This window comes from Mesoplodon mirus, assembly GCF_964341445.2.
Source record: "Mesoplodon mirus genome assembly, chromosome: 15".
NCBI classification, from domain to species: domain Eukaryota; kingdom Metazoa; phylum Chordata; class Mammalia; order Artiodactyla; family Ziphiidae; genus Mesoplodon; species Mesoplodon mirus.
In genome coordinates, this window is record NC_138991.1 from 50,667,388 (window position 1) to 50,680,427 (window position 13,040).

Consider the following 13,040-nt stretch of genomic DNA (forward strand, 5'->3'; position numbering starts at 1 on the left):
GCGCCACCAGGGAAGCCCTGAATTTATTTTATATAGTGCAGTTCTGTCGAACTTTCTTGCTTGGTGAAAGAATCAATGATAATGACACCAATAACAGCCAACATGTACTGAAAATTAATTCACTTAGTTAATCACTTAATTAAAGTAAATGTTAAGTGCAGGGATTCTGAACCAGACTACTTGGGTTTAAATTCCAGCTCTGCTGTATCCTTACTAGCTTCATAACCTTGGGCAAGTTACTTAATCTCTGTGCCTCAGTTTCCTCATCTGTAAAACAGGGACAATAAGAGGACCTACCACCTTATCCTTTCCTGCTTATTTTTTCCCAAAGCACTCGTCTCCTCCTGGCACATTACAGGGATGTGTGTATCTTGTCTGCCTCCCTCCACTAGAACGTAAGCTTCTTGAGGGCAGGAACTTTCATCTGCTCTGGTCTCTGATGAATCCCCAGTACCCAGGATAGAGCCTGGCATGTCGTAGGCACTTGGTATTCACTGAATGAATACAGTCACTGGAGCTGAGAGTAAAACAGGAGAAGGAAATAAACCAGCCCACAAATTCAATGAGGACCCTGCAGCCCATGGCTGTTTCCTCACTGTCATCATCTTCAACTTTGTCAGCATGCCCCTTACATATGTGTACATCGCTTTACAGTTTGCAAAGCACTTTCACACCCTTTATCACATTTGATACCTACACAACCCCATGAGAGGGATATTAGGGGATTGAAGAGTCACACTACCCCCAGGCCCCAGTTTCTTTTTTTTTCTTTATTTTTAATTGATGTATAGTTGCTGTACAATATTATATAAGTTACAGAAGTACAATATAGTTATTCACAATTTTTAAAGGTTATACTTCATTTATAGTTATTATAAAATATTGGCTATATTCCCCGTGTTGTACAATAGATCCTTGAGGCTTATTTTATACCTAATAGTTTGTACCTCTTGCTCCCCTACCCCTATCTTTCCCCTCCCCACTTCCCTCTCCCCACTTCCCTCTCCCCACTGGTAACCACTAGTTTGTTCTCTATATCTGTGATTCTGTTTCTTCTGTATTATATTCACTAGCTTGTATTTTTTAGGTTCCACATATAAGTGATATCATACAGGCTTTGTCTTTCTCTGTCTGACTTACTTCACTTAGCATAATGCCCTCCAAGTCTATCCACGTTGCTGCCGATGGCAAAATTTCATTCTTTTTTATGGCTGAGTAGTATTCCATTGGGTGTATGTGTATATATATCTCACATCTTTATCCATTCATCTGTTGATGGACACTTAGGTTGTTTTTTTTTTGTTGTTGTTGTTTTTTTTTTGTGGAACGCGGTCCTCTCACTGTTGTGGCCTCTCCCGTTGCGGAGCACAGGCTCCGGACGCGCAGGCTCAGCGGCCATGGCTCACGGGCCCTGCCGCTCTGCGGCATGTGGGATCTTCCCGGACCGGGGCACGAACCCGTGTCCCCTGCATCGGCAGGCGGACTCTCAACCACTGTGCCACCCGGGAAGCCCTTAGCTTGCTTTTATATCTTGGCAATTATAAATAATACTGCTATGAACATTGGGGTGCATGTATCTTTTCAAATTAGTGTTTTTGCTTTTGAGATATATACCCAGGAGTGGAATTGTCCAGACCCCAATTTCTGATGGAAAAATAAATAAAACCAGGGGATTTGCCCAGGACCAATTTACTGTGGTAAAAGAACTATAATTCAACTACATCTTCTGACTCTGATAAAGGTCTCTTTATCTCAAGCAGAAAGGTTGTGTGTGCAGTGGTTAGACGTGCAAGCTGTGGAGTTTGGATAGAAAAGACTTTGAAACTTGCCTCCACCACTCCCTAGCTGTATGACATTGGGAAAGTCGCTAACCCTCTCTGTGCCTCCATTTTCTCAATCGTCAAACGGGCTAATAATAGTACCTACCTCACAGGGTTGTTCTGAGGGTTGAACTGAGATGAGATCTGGAATGTTACCATTAGCCAGTTTTTTTAAATGTAAGCATGTTACTTTGTGTCCATTCAAGTACTTTTTTGAGTTGCCCCCAACTGTACCCAGATTTCTTCAGCTAACCTGATGGGGAGGGACTGGAAAGTATGACACCATCTATTTTAAAGGTGGTGAAACTAAGGCTCCTGGTCACAAAAGGGATTTGACTCAATGCTTTGGGAAGAGTAGCTGTGAAACTTCCATAGGAACCGGAAGGCAGGCTCCCCAGGGGCAAAGCAGAGCCGTTGCCACCCCCTGGAGCACACATTATATCCAAGACATGATTTTATTCTGCCATCTCCCGAAAGGATGGTGTTTACACACTGCAAGGATGCTTGCAAATGAATACAAACATAGCCCCGGAGCCTCCAGAAGCAGGGACTGCGCTCAGCCCAAAGGCTGCGATCCGCTCACCTGCGCCCCCTTGTGGGCAGTCCCTGCAGTCTGTCCAGAATGTGCTGCGTCCGGAAAGGGAACCAATCTATATACTAAGTACCTCGGGCTGGGTGGGAGCCCACCCGGCACTTGACGTCATGTATGACCTCATTTAACGTCTCCATGAGGTAGCTTTACAAATATGGAGACTGAGGGATAGAAAGTAATACAAAGAAAAACGAAACTTGCCCAAAGACACACCACTATCAAATATCAGAGCCAGTGTTCGACTCCTTGGAAGCTTGCAGACTTTCCCCAGTTTCGCATTGTAGCCTTGAAATGGAGTCAAGCCAAGTGATTTATTTGGGGATCAAACTTTGTCACAATTCCATTATTCCATCCCACATGGAATCACAAATTACGAAAATATCCCCTCAACACTTAGAAAAAAATCCCCCAGTGATCAGGCACTGGGGAGTAGGATGGGACTGGAGGCTGACTGACTTCTAAATGCACTGACATAACAGGCATGATTCCCAAGATAAACCGTTCCACCAGTTTCTAAACCACTGACTTACATATACGCTAGAATCCCATTTATTAGATATCAGCATAACATGTCTGTAAGTTAAGGTAAAGTGGTCAGAAGAACATAAGCTTAAAAGTGGTTACTGCTGGAGAGGGAAATAGAACAGAGTATTAAGAGGGATGTTAGTTTTTATTCTTGTTTCTGTGTCATTGGAAACAAGCATATTTATACATATTTCTGAAAAGTTGAACAAGCATTATTATTTTCATAAATTCAAAAGACAATTAAAATTATTTTAAAAGGCAATATTAAGCTGAAAATCCATGTGATTCTGAGGGGCATCCTGGATTAAAGATAAAAAGATTATTATCTTAAAAATGGTAATGCGGGAACTTCCATGGTGGTCCAGTGGGTAAGACTCTGCGCTCCCAATGCAGGGGGCCCAGGTTGGATCACTGGTTGGGGAACTAGATCCCGCAGGCATGCCGCAACTAAGACCCAGTGCAGCCTAAATAAATAAATAAATATTTTTTTAAAATTTAAAATTAAAAAAAAAATTTTAACTGGTAATGAAACATAGCAGGACCCTATGGTCCTTGCCCCCCATGTCCCCAGCCTGCCTTTTGTCTGTGGAAAAACTTTAGCCAAAGAAAAAGCTTAATCAGGGAAGTGAGAAAATGCAGAAGCAAAGAAAAGCAATCATACAGGACAAAACAATAATAGTTTGGTTAGTAAGCAAAGTCATGGACCTTTAGTTCCTTCTCAAGGGCTTTAGATAATATTCTGAGCCTTATCCTGTGAGCTGTCCTGTATATATTGCAACCTCCATCAGGTAGAAGAAGTTAACTTGACCAGTCCATGATGACCAGACTGTGGCCATGACATAAGCTGCCAAGATTCTGAGAACTGGCCTCACAGAAATGGGAACAAACCGACCCTGGAACTGAAGATTAATTGTACTTAGAATAATCAAGATGATGCTGGTCAGACCACCGCAGGACCAATTTCAAGATGACTGTCAGAGCTGGCTGTGCTCTTTCTGCATGGAGCCCCCTCCCTCCATCTATAAAAGCTCTTGCTCACTGATTCTCAGTGAGGGGGAGTCAGCCTTTGGACAGGAGTCCACCTTCTCCCCCAAACCCCTGATTGCCGGCATCCAAAATAAAGCAAACTTTCCTTTCCAGCAACCTTGCCTCTTTATTGGTTTTTGAGTGGTGAGCAGCTGGACCCACTTTCGGTTACAATAACTGTGAAGTAGCTGAAGAAAGTGAAACTGCTTCCCTCTGGGCCAATAATAACAAAAGGTAACATTTATGAGCCCTTACAGTATACAGAGCGTTGGTCTGGAATCCTTTCCGTATGGTAACGCATTTAATCCCCGCGACAACCCTGTGAGGTAGATGCTGTGATAGCCAGCCTCCACGATGGCCGTCAATGATCCTAATCCTGCAGTGCTCACGTCCTTGTGTGTTCTCCTCCAGCTCTGAACAGGGCCGATTTATGAAACCAGTAGAATGTCATGGAAATGACAGTATGTTACCTCAATGGCAAAGTCATAAAAGACCTTTTATTCTCTCCTGTATCACCCGCTCTGGGAGAAGCCAGCTAGCATGTCGTAAGGACACTCAAGCAGCCCTATAGAGAGGCCCACCTGGGGAGGAACTGCATTTATTTTCATGCCTCTTTATTATCTTTTAATCTTTAATTTGTCCCATTTGGGGGGGTGTGTTCATTCAAGACACTGGCATTTTTGAAATGTCCAGGCCAGTTGCCGTGCAGGAATGCCCCACAATCTGGATTTGACTCTTTCTTCTTAAAGGGATTCAGATACCAGGTGAGATGGTGTCCCATGAGATGGCTTATCCCTTTGGTGTTGTTGCCTTGGATCTCTTCTTTAATCAGATGTCCACAAGTTTCTCTACTGTGCCCGTACTGTTTCTTTCATGCTGATGATCAATCTCTGGTATTTTACTTTTTCTGAAATTGCAAAGATTTGATCAGCCCAAATCTTGACCCTGAGAAAGAACCCAAAAGACAGATTATTAATGTTGACAAAAGGAATCAAATTTACTTACAGATATAACCAGGATGTCAGTAAGTCAAAATGTTTCAAACTTGGCGCTTGAACATTCCCAAACTAGCCACCTCAACAAAGCATACAAACTTAACATCACCAATTACGCGACAATCTGACATCATGTGCCTCTTGGTATGATGGAGTAGGATGTATACAAAGCAATAAAGTTCCTCCAACAAACTTTGGGAACCAAATCAAGGTCACTTGTTTTTTTGTTGTTGTTTTTTTTGTTTTTTGCGGTACGCGGGCCTCTCACTGCTGTGGCCTCTCCTGCTGCGGAGCACAGGCTCCGGACGCGCAGGCTCAGCGGCCATGGCTCACGGGCCCAGCCGCTCCGCGGCATGTGGGATCTTCCTGGACCGGGGCACGAACCGGTGTCCCCTGCATCAGCAGGCGGACTCTCAACCACTGCGCCACCAGGGAAGCCCGGTCACTTGTTTTTTGTTTGTTTATCTTTTACATGGCCAATACTGGGGAAAATTACATGAAAATAAGAAAAATATTACCATTTTCTATGTCAGTGAAAAAAATCAATAGTCGATCTAAGAAAGAAGTGGAAAAATTTTACATATATACAATGAAATATTACTCAGCTATAAAAAAAGAATGCAATAATGCCATTTACAGCAACATGGATGGATCTAGAGATTATCATACTAAGTGAAGCAAGTCAGACAAAGACAAATACCATATGATATCACTTATATGTGGAATCTAAAAAATGATACAAGTGAACTTATTTATAAAACAGAAATAGACTCACAGACCTAGAAAAGAAACTTATGGTTACCAAAGGGGAAATGTGGGGGGCAGGGATAAATTAGGAGGTTGGGATTAACATATACACACTATTATATATAATATAGATAACCAACAAGGACCTATAGCATCCGGAACTCTACTCTATACTCTGTAATAACCTATATGGGAAAAGAATCTGAAAAAGAATAGATGTAAGTATATGTATAACTAAATCATTTTGCTGTACAGCTGAAACTAATACAACATTGTAAATCAACTATACTCCAATATAAAATAAAAATTAAAAAGAAATGGAAACTTTTATTTGAGCCAACCTGAGGATTATAACAGAAAGCTCTGAGGACTGTTCCACCTGTTAGATGTCGAAGCACTTATATATGTTTTGGGATAAAGTGTTATACATCAAATGATGTATTGACAGTTTACACAATCCAGATCTGCACATGCAAAGTGAGTAGTGGGGCATAGTGACCCCTTACAAGATTAAGGAGGAAGGTTATCTTCCAAGGAGTTATCAAGTAGTGGGTCATCATGACCCTTTACAAGATTAAGAAGGAATGTTATCTCCTAAGGAGGTCTGGTTAATGCAGATGCATAATACACACTAAAGGGGAGGGAGGAGGCCCAAATGGGCAAAGAAAATTTTTATGTTTAATTTTGTCTTCCCATAAAATATGAATTTTATTTCATCAATTCTAATAATAGTATCTACCTCCAGTTCAGGGTTGGGCCTAGAGTAAGGCAGGCACAGCGCCTGGGCACAGCATATAAAGAGATACTCAGGGCCTTCCAAGTGCTAGATTGGCACCTGAGAGTGTCTCCCCCTCTCTCCGCTCCCCTCCACCCCGGTCCCAGCCCAGCTCTTAAGAACGTTGAGAGGATATATGAGGTCATCTTTGTAAAGCACTTAGAACGATGCTTGACCCATAGTAAATGGTGTATAAATGTTTATTAAATATACTAAATTTTTTCGTTAAATATTTGTGTTAGTTGATGAAATAACATGCATCATTAGTTGGCTGTGTAAGACGGTCTCACTTAGTGACAATGGCAGCAACATTAGCTTGCACTGTGCTAGAATTTCTTTCTTTTAAAAGAAAATTTCTAAGTGCCATCCAATTATAGCCTTGGAGAAGACAAATCCACCAAGGCAACCTGGGAGTACTGGACATAGGTAATTGGCCAAAAACCCAGCAATTGGATTGATTTTTTTTTTTGAAACTTGCATATGATTGAACCCAAGAAAGAAATACATTTGGTTCATATGGGAAAAGTGTGAGCCACTGTCACAGTAACTGGCATACAGGCCTCATCTGGCACCTTCAGTCAGCTGTTTACTTCAGATGTCATCCTCTCATCCCAGTCTGGTAGTGCTGGTCTTAGTCAAAGTCAGGTGCAAAAGTTGCAGGAGAGGAGGCCTGATATGGTCCCTTCTAACGTGGCTGTGCCTTTCCAGTATGCATCATTTCCTGGTTGCAAGTCGAAGTGCATCTGAGCTTTATCCAAAGTTAGATTACTGTGTTAAGCTTCAGAAATAAACTTAGAGTGTCCTTTTTAATAATTAAACTTTACAATAAGATAACAACAAGCAGCTATCTGGGAAGTGAGTCTTCAGCAGTAAATACAGACCTCAGTTAACAAAACTACAATTTAACATCCACTGAAACATAATCTTTTTCTCTCTCTAAAATTTCTCTCACTTCTACCAAATATAGCCAAATTAAAGCTAATTCGTTTGCAAAATAAGTCTGGTTAATTGATCACATAGGTTCTTTTACATTGGCTGTGCTGGAACCTTTCATAAGGAACCCCAGACTGAACTTTTTAAAAACCTCTCAAGGCCAGAAAAGCCCCACCAAGGGCATGTCACAGATTCTATAGCATTTTTCTCTCTTTTCAAGGTCCCCAAAATACCTTGAGATTCCTGCACCTGTTAGGAGCTGGCCTTCCTTATTTGCCTGATAAAGCTGCTGGGGACCTAAGAGTTTCCAAATTCTGGAGGGATCAGATTGAGAGAAATGATAAATGTTTCAGTTCTACTTACTGTCAACGAATGAACTGGGTCCCACTGCTCACCACTTACAAAATCAATACTCACAAATTGTGGAAAGGACAGGTGCCTTTAATCAGAATGCCTGCCATCTGCAGCGATGGGTGGACTCAGCATCCCCCAAAAACCACTTCTGAAGATTCTGCTCAGCCATGAAAGTCTTGAAAGGGAAACAGAAGTCATCTCAGTTAATCACTGAGATGAGGGTCAGAGTCAGTACCATACCCCACTGTGTGCAGGCTTGTCGACTCCTTCGATCTTCCTCTAGATGTTATCTTGTTCACACAGTTTGGTCACAGTTTGGGAGATTACTGAAGGGGGTGCTATGGAAAAGATCTGGTCATCTGTTAATTACTTATTCTTCATTTCTACTTCTTTGATCTACAGAAAGAACCGACAATTTAGGCAAGGTATTGTGTGATTAAAAGATTTGAAAAGTGTGCTTGGGCCAGAGAGGAATAGAGCATGGGGGTGCCTGCTTTAAAAGTTAGTTACAATATAGCTTTGCTAAAGTGACAAGAAAAGGGGCTTCCTGCTGAGGGCAGTTTCCGGCAAAGAGCTGCTTACATTACAAAAGTACAATTTACCAAATTGCTATAAGTCATAATTAGCTTGAGGGGAAAGGTTTCTTTAATATCTGGAAAACATTGATTAAAAACCAATAATAGGGCTTCCCTGGTGGCGCAGTGGTTGAGAGTCCGCCTGCCGATGCAGGGGACACAGGTTCGTGCCCTGGTCCGGGAGGATCCCACGTGCCGCGGAGCGGCTGGGCCCATGAGCCATGGCCGCTGAGCCTGCGTGTCCGGAGCCTGTGCTTCGCAACGGGAGAGGCCACAGCAGTGAGAGGCCCGTGTACCAAAAAAAAAAAAAACAAAAAAAACCCCAATAATATTTCAGACAAAACCCCCAAATTACAACCATACTCATCAGTTTGCTCAATCCTATGTGAGTAATCCTTGATCTTAATCTTCTGTGTTAACAGTTTTATGAAGCCATCAGGTTTTCCACTGGAATTCTTTAATTTCTTACGCAGGTGAGTGGTATATGATCTGAAAGTTATCAGAAACCTGCACTTGTCAGAAAGTCCTTTCTATGAATCTTCTTGAAGATGAAGTATTTTTTTTACAAAAGTATCAGAGTACAATAACTGTTTATAAGTGACAGGACTAAAAAAAATGGTTAAAGACCTGATTACAATGCAACTGACAATTAAACTTGGTTACTGCTGTGACATACAACGATTTAAGGTAATTACTAGAATTATCACTGATAACATTTCCTAGGATATCCTTTTTTTTTTTTTTTTTTTGCGTTACGCGGGCCTCTCACTGTTGTGGTCTCTCCCGTTGCGGAGCACAGGCTCCGGACGCACAGGCTCAGCGGCCATGGCTCACGGGCCCAGCCGCTCCGCGTCACGTGGGATCCTCGCGGACCGGGGTACGAACCCGTGTCCCCTGCATCGGCAGGCGGACTCTCTACCACTGTGCCACCAGGGAAGCCCCCTTTTTTTTTTCTTTTGCGGTACGCGGGCCTCTCAGTGCTGTGGCCTCTCCCGCTGCAGAGCACAGGAATTTACTTTTTTTTTTTTTTTTTTGCTGCATTGGGTCTTTGTTGCTGTGTGCAGGCTTTCTCTAGTTGTGGTGAGCGGGTGCTACTCTTTGTTGCAGAGCGCAGGCTCCTCATTGCAGTGGCTTCTCTTGTTGTAGATCTCGGGATCTAGGCACGTGGGCTTCAGTAGTTGCGGTGCACAGGCTTCAGTGGTTGTGGCATGTGGGCTCAGTAGCTGTAGCTCGCCGGCTCTAGAGCGCAGGCTCAGTAGTTGTGGCACATGGGTTTGTTGCTCAGCGGCATGTGGGACCTTCCCCGACCAGGGATCAAACCCGTGTTCCCTGCATTGGCAGGCAGATTTTTAACCGCTGCACCACCAGGGAAGTCCTTTACTCTTTATTTAAGTCAAATACAGTACATCAGACTCTCCCTCCCAGGATTTGGGAATTGTGACTCAGACCTCTAATCAGGCTTTTCAGAGTTTATATCAACTTGGGGCTGCAATGTGGCCATATTTTGCCATGTGAAGGGAGAAGCAGACAAAATCAGGGGCAAGTGAGAGGTGCAGGCTCTGGGAAGAGGGAAACAGCAAACATGAACTCCTAGGCAGGAACAGATAGGTGTGTTCAGATAGGAGGAGAAAGGAAGCCAGCCACAGTGGTGATGGTAGGAGATGGGGCTGGACAGATCCCCCAAAGCCTGCTCCACACATGATAAGGAGCACAAGGGTGTATTCTAAGTGGCAAGAGGAAACCAGAGGAGGAGGGGATGTTTAGCAGGAAAATTACAAGATCAATTTCCTTTCTGAGAAGTTGGTTCTGCTGGTGGACAAGGTTTGGACAAGGCAGGGAGACAGTCAGGAGGTAGTCCTCGCCTTGGCAGAGGCGGTGGTGCTTTGGGTTAGGTGATCGCTGGTGGTGAAGGAGAGCAGAGGGCTGATTCCACCCTCCCCCTCTGCACCCTGGTTCTTTTTTTCTCTAAAATGGGGATTGAAGGTTCCTACTGTCTTCTTAAGGATGATGAAAGTTAAACGAGGTAATGCATGATATGGATTTGGTACAGAGTAAGTCCTCAATAAGTGGCAGTTATTATTATTATCCTAATAATAAAAGAGAGACCCCACCATAGCTTTCCTCATACTGTATTCTAGTGTGGGAAACAGACAAATCAAGTAGTAAAAATAAAGTGCTAGGGGGCTTCCCTGGTGGCACAGTGGTTGAAAGTCCACCTGCCGATGCAGGGGACGCGGGTTCGTGCCCCGGTCCGGGAAGATTCCACGTGCCGCGGAGCGGCTGGGCCCGTGAGTCATGGCCGCTGAGCCTGCGCGTCCGGAGCCTGTGCTCCACAACGGGAGAGGCCACAACAGTGAGAGGCCCGCGTACCGCAAAAAATAAATAAATAAATAAAGTGCTAGGACAGATAAAGCTGATAGGGGGCGCTGTGGAAAGACGTGCGCCTCCCCTTGAAATAAAGCAATACGTAAATGGATCAAGAATTCTGTGTTTGATTCTGCTTTCTGTCTTACTTGCCATCCTTCTGTCTGAATTTGTTTGTCCGCTACCAGCCTTCTTCTCCCTTCTATTTCCTTCCAACAGGAGATTTTTGAGACCTTTTCCCAAAGAACGACCCTATTTCTATTCCTGTAAAATCAGTCATCTCCTGGGAGGAAGGAGCTTCCTTCAGGATACTGGGCTCATTCCCCTGCCCCACAGAGAACCCGAGGCCTCTCCTGGCTTGGGATGCAGACCAGGCCAGGGCCAGGTGCCAGGTGCTGGGTGAGACCAGTAGGAGGCAGATGAGCGTTGGCAGGCTACATCCACCTCCTTCCAGATCTGTGGGCTGGGATCAGGGCTGGGAGGTGGCCTCTGGTGAGGAAGGGAAGAGGGAGGCACTGTCTCACGACAGAAATAGCCATCATTTGTCACCACTGCTTTGTGCCACAGACTTTAGAGGTAATTTTTTAAAACTTCAAGCATATATAGGAAATATAGCTGTGCAATACAGAAAAAAAGGATAATCAGTAAATACCCCCAACTTGTCCTGAAACTTACTATGCATTTCCAAGCACATACATATTCTTGTATTTTCTTTACCCAAATGGTAGCTTACCTAATACACTTCTTCTGCACCTTGCTTTTTTCACTTAATTGTATATTTCCACACATAGAACTTTCTATATGTAGAACTTTCTATATGTCTACATACACAGCTATTTGATCGCTGGATGTATGTGTCAAAATGTATTTAACCAGCCTCGTATCTATATTGATTTAGGCCGCTTCTTTCTTTTGCTTGTATAAACAACATTGCAACGAACAGCCTCATAGAAATGTCATTGCTTGTCTTGCAGAATTTTAAAATTTTATGTAGTTTGAATAAATGAACAAAACTGAACCCAAAACAAAACAAAAACACTTTTTTAAAAAGCACTTTCATGGTTTTATTTTTTACATTTATATCTTTGGATTTTCTTTTGTGTGAGGTTGGCCTCAGATGATGTTTGTTTGGGTTTTTTTCCCCCAGATGCTCTGCCAGGCACTTCAAGGGATTATTCTCACTACAACCCTTTCTACAGGTGAGAAAACAGAGGCTCAGAGAGGTTGAGTCACATGGCCAAGCTCACTCAGGGAATAATTAGAAACCATTTTCCAATTGGAAACTCAGTGACCCAACCCTTTACTACAATAAAAATTGTATTTATTTTGATCCAGGCAATTACTTCTTAAAAAAAATTAACTTTCTATCTTGGAATAGTTTTAGAGTTACAGAAAAATTTGAGAATATCACAGAGAATTTCCATACACCTTAGACTCAATAGTTATAGAGTTACAGAAAAATTTGAGAATATCACAGAGAATCTCCATACACCTTAGACTCAGTTTCTGTGATTACTACTATCTTACATCAGTAGTAGATGAGCCAATGTTGACACAGTATTATTATCTAAAGTCCATACTTTATTCGGATTTGCTTAGTTGTCACTTTTCCTGTTCCACATTCCCATCCTGATGACCATATTACACTTAAGTGGTCATTTAAGTGGTCATGTCCCCTTAGGCTCCTCTTCACTGTGACAGTTTCTGACTTTCCCTGTTTCTGATGACCTTGACAGTCTTGTGTAGCTATTCAGGTCTTCTGTAGGACGTCCCTTGACTGGGGTTTATCTGATGTTTTTCTTATGATTTGGCTGAAGTTATGGGTTTTGGGGAGAAAGACCCACACAGGTAGAGTGTCATTCCCATCACATCATATCAAGGGTGCATACCATCAACATGACATCACTGTTGATGTTGACCTGGATCATCTGTCTGAGAAAGTGTTTGTCAGGTATTATTCAGGTAGTTACTTGCTGTGCCCCGCCCTCCCTTTCCATACTGTCCTCTTTGGAGGGAAGTCACTGTGTGCAGCCCACACTTAAAAGACTGGGGAGTCAGGCTCCACCTCCTTGAAGTAGCTGTATAAATTATTTAGAATTTTTCTGCATAGGCGATTTATCTACACTTCCCATTTATTTAATTTGGAAGTTACTTGTATACAAATGTATATACAATTACATTTCTTTAATTATTTGGCACTTATTTATATCTGCTAATTCCTTTTCATTCTATCTCTTAAGCTGTACCTGGATAGAGGCAGAGATGAAACGTGGATAAGGTGCAAATTTTAAAAGACAAACACGGCACGTAGTGAAAAACCCTCCCTCGTACCTT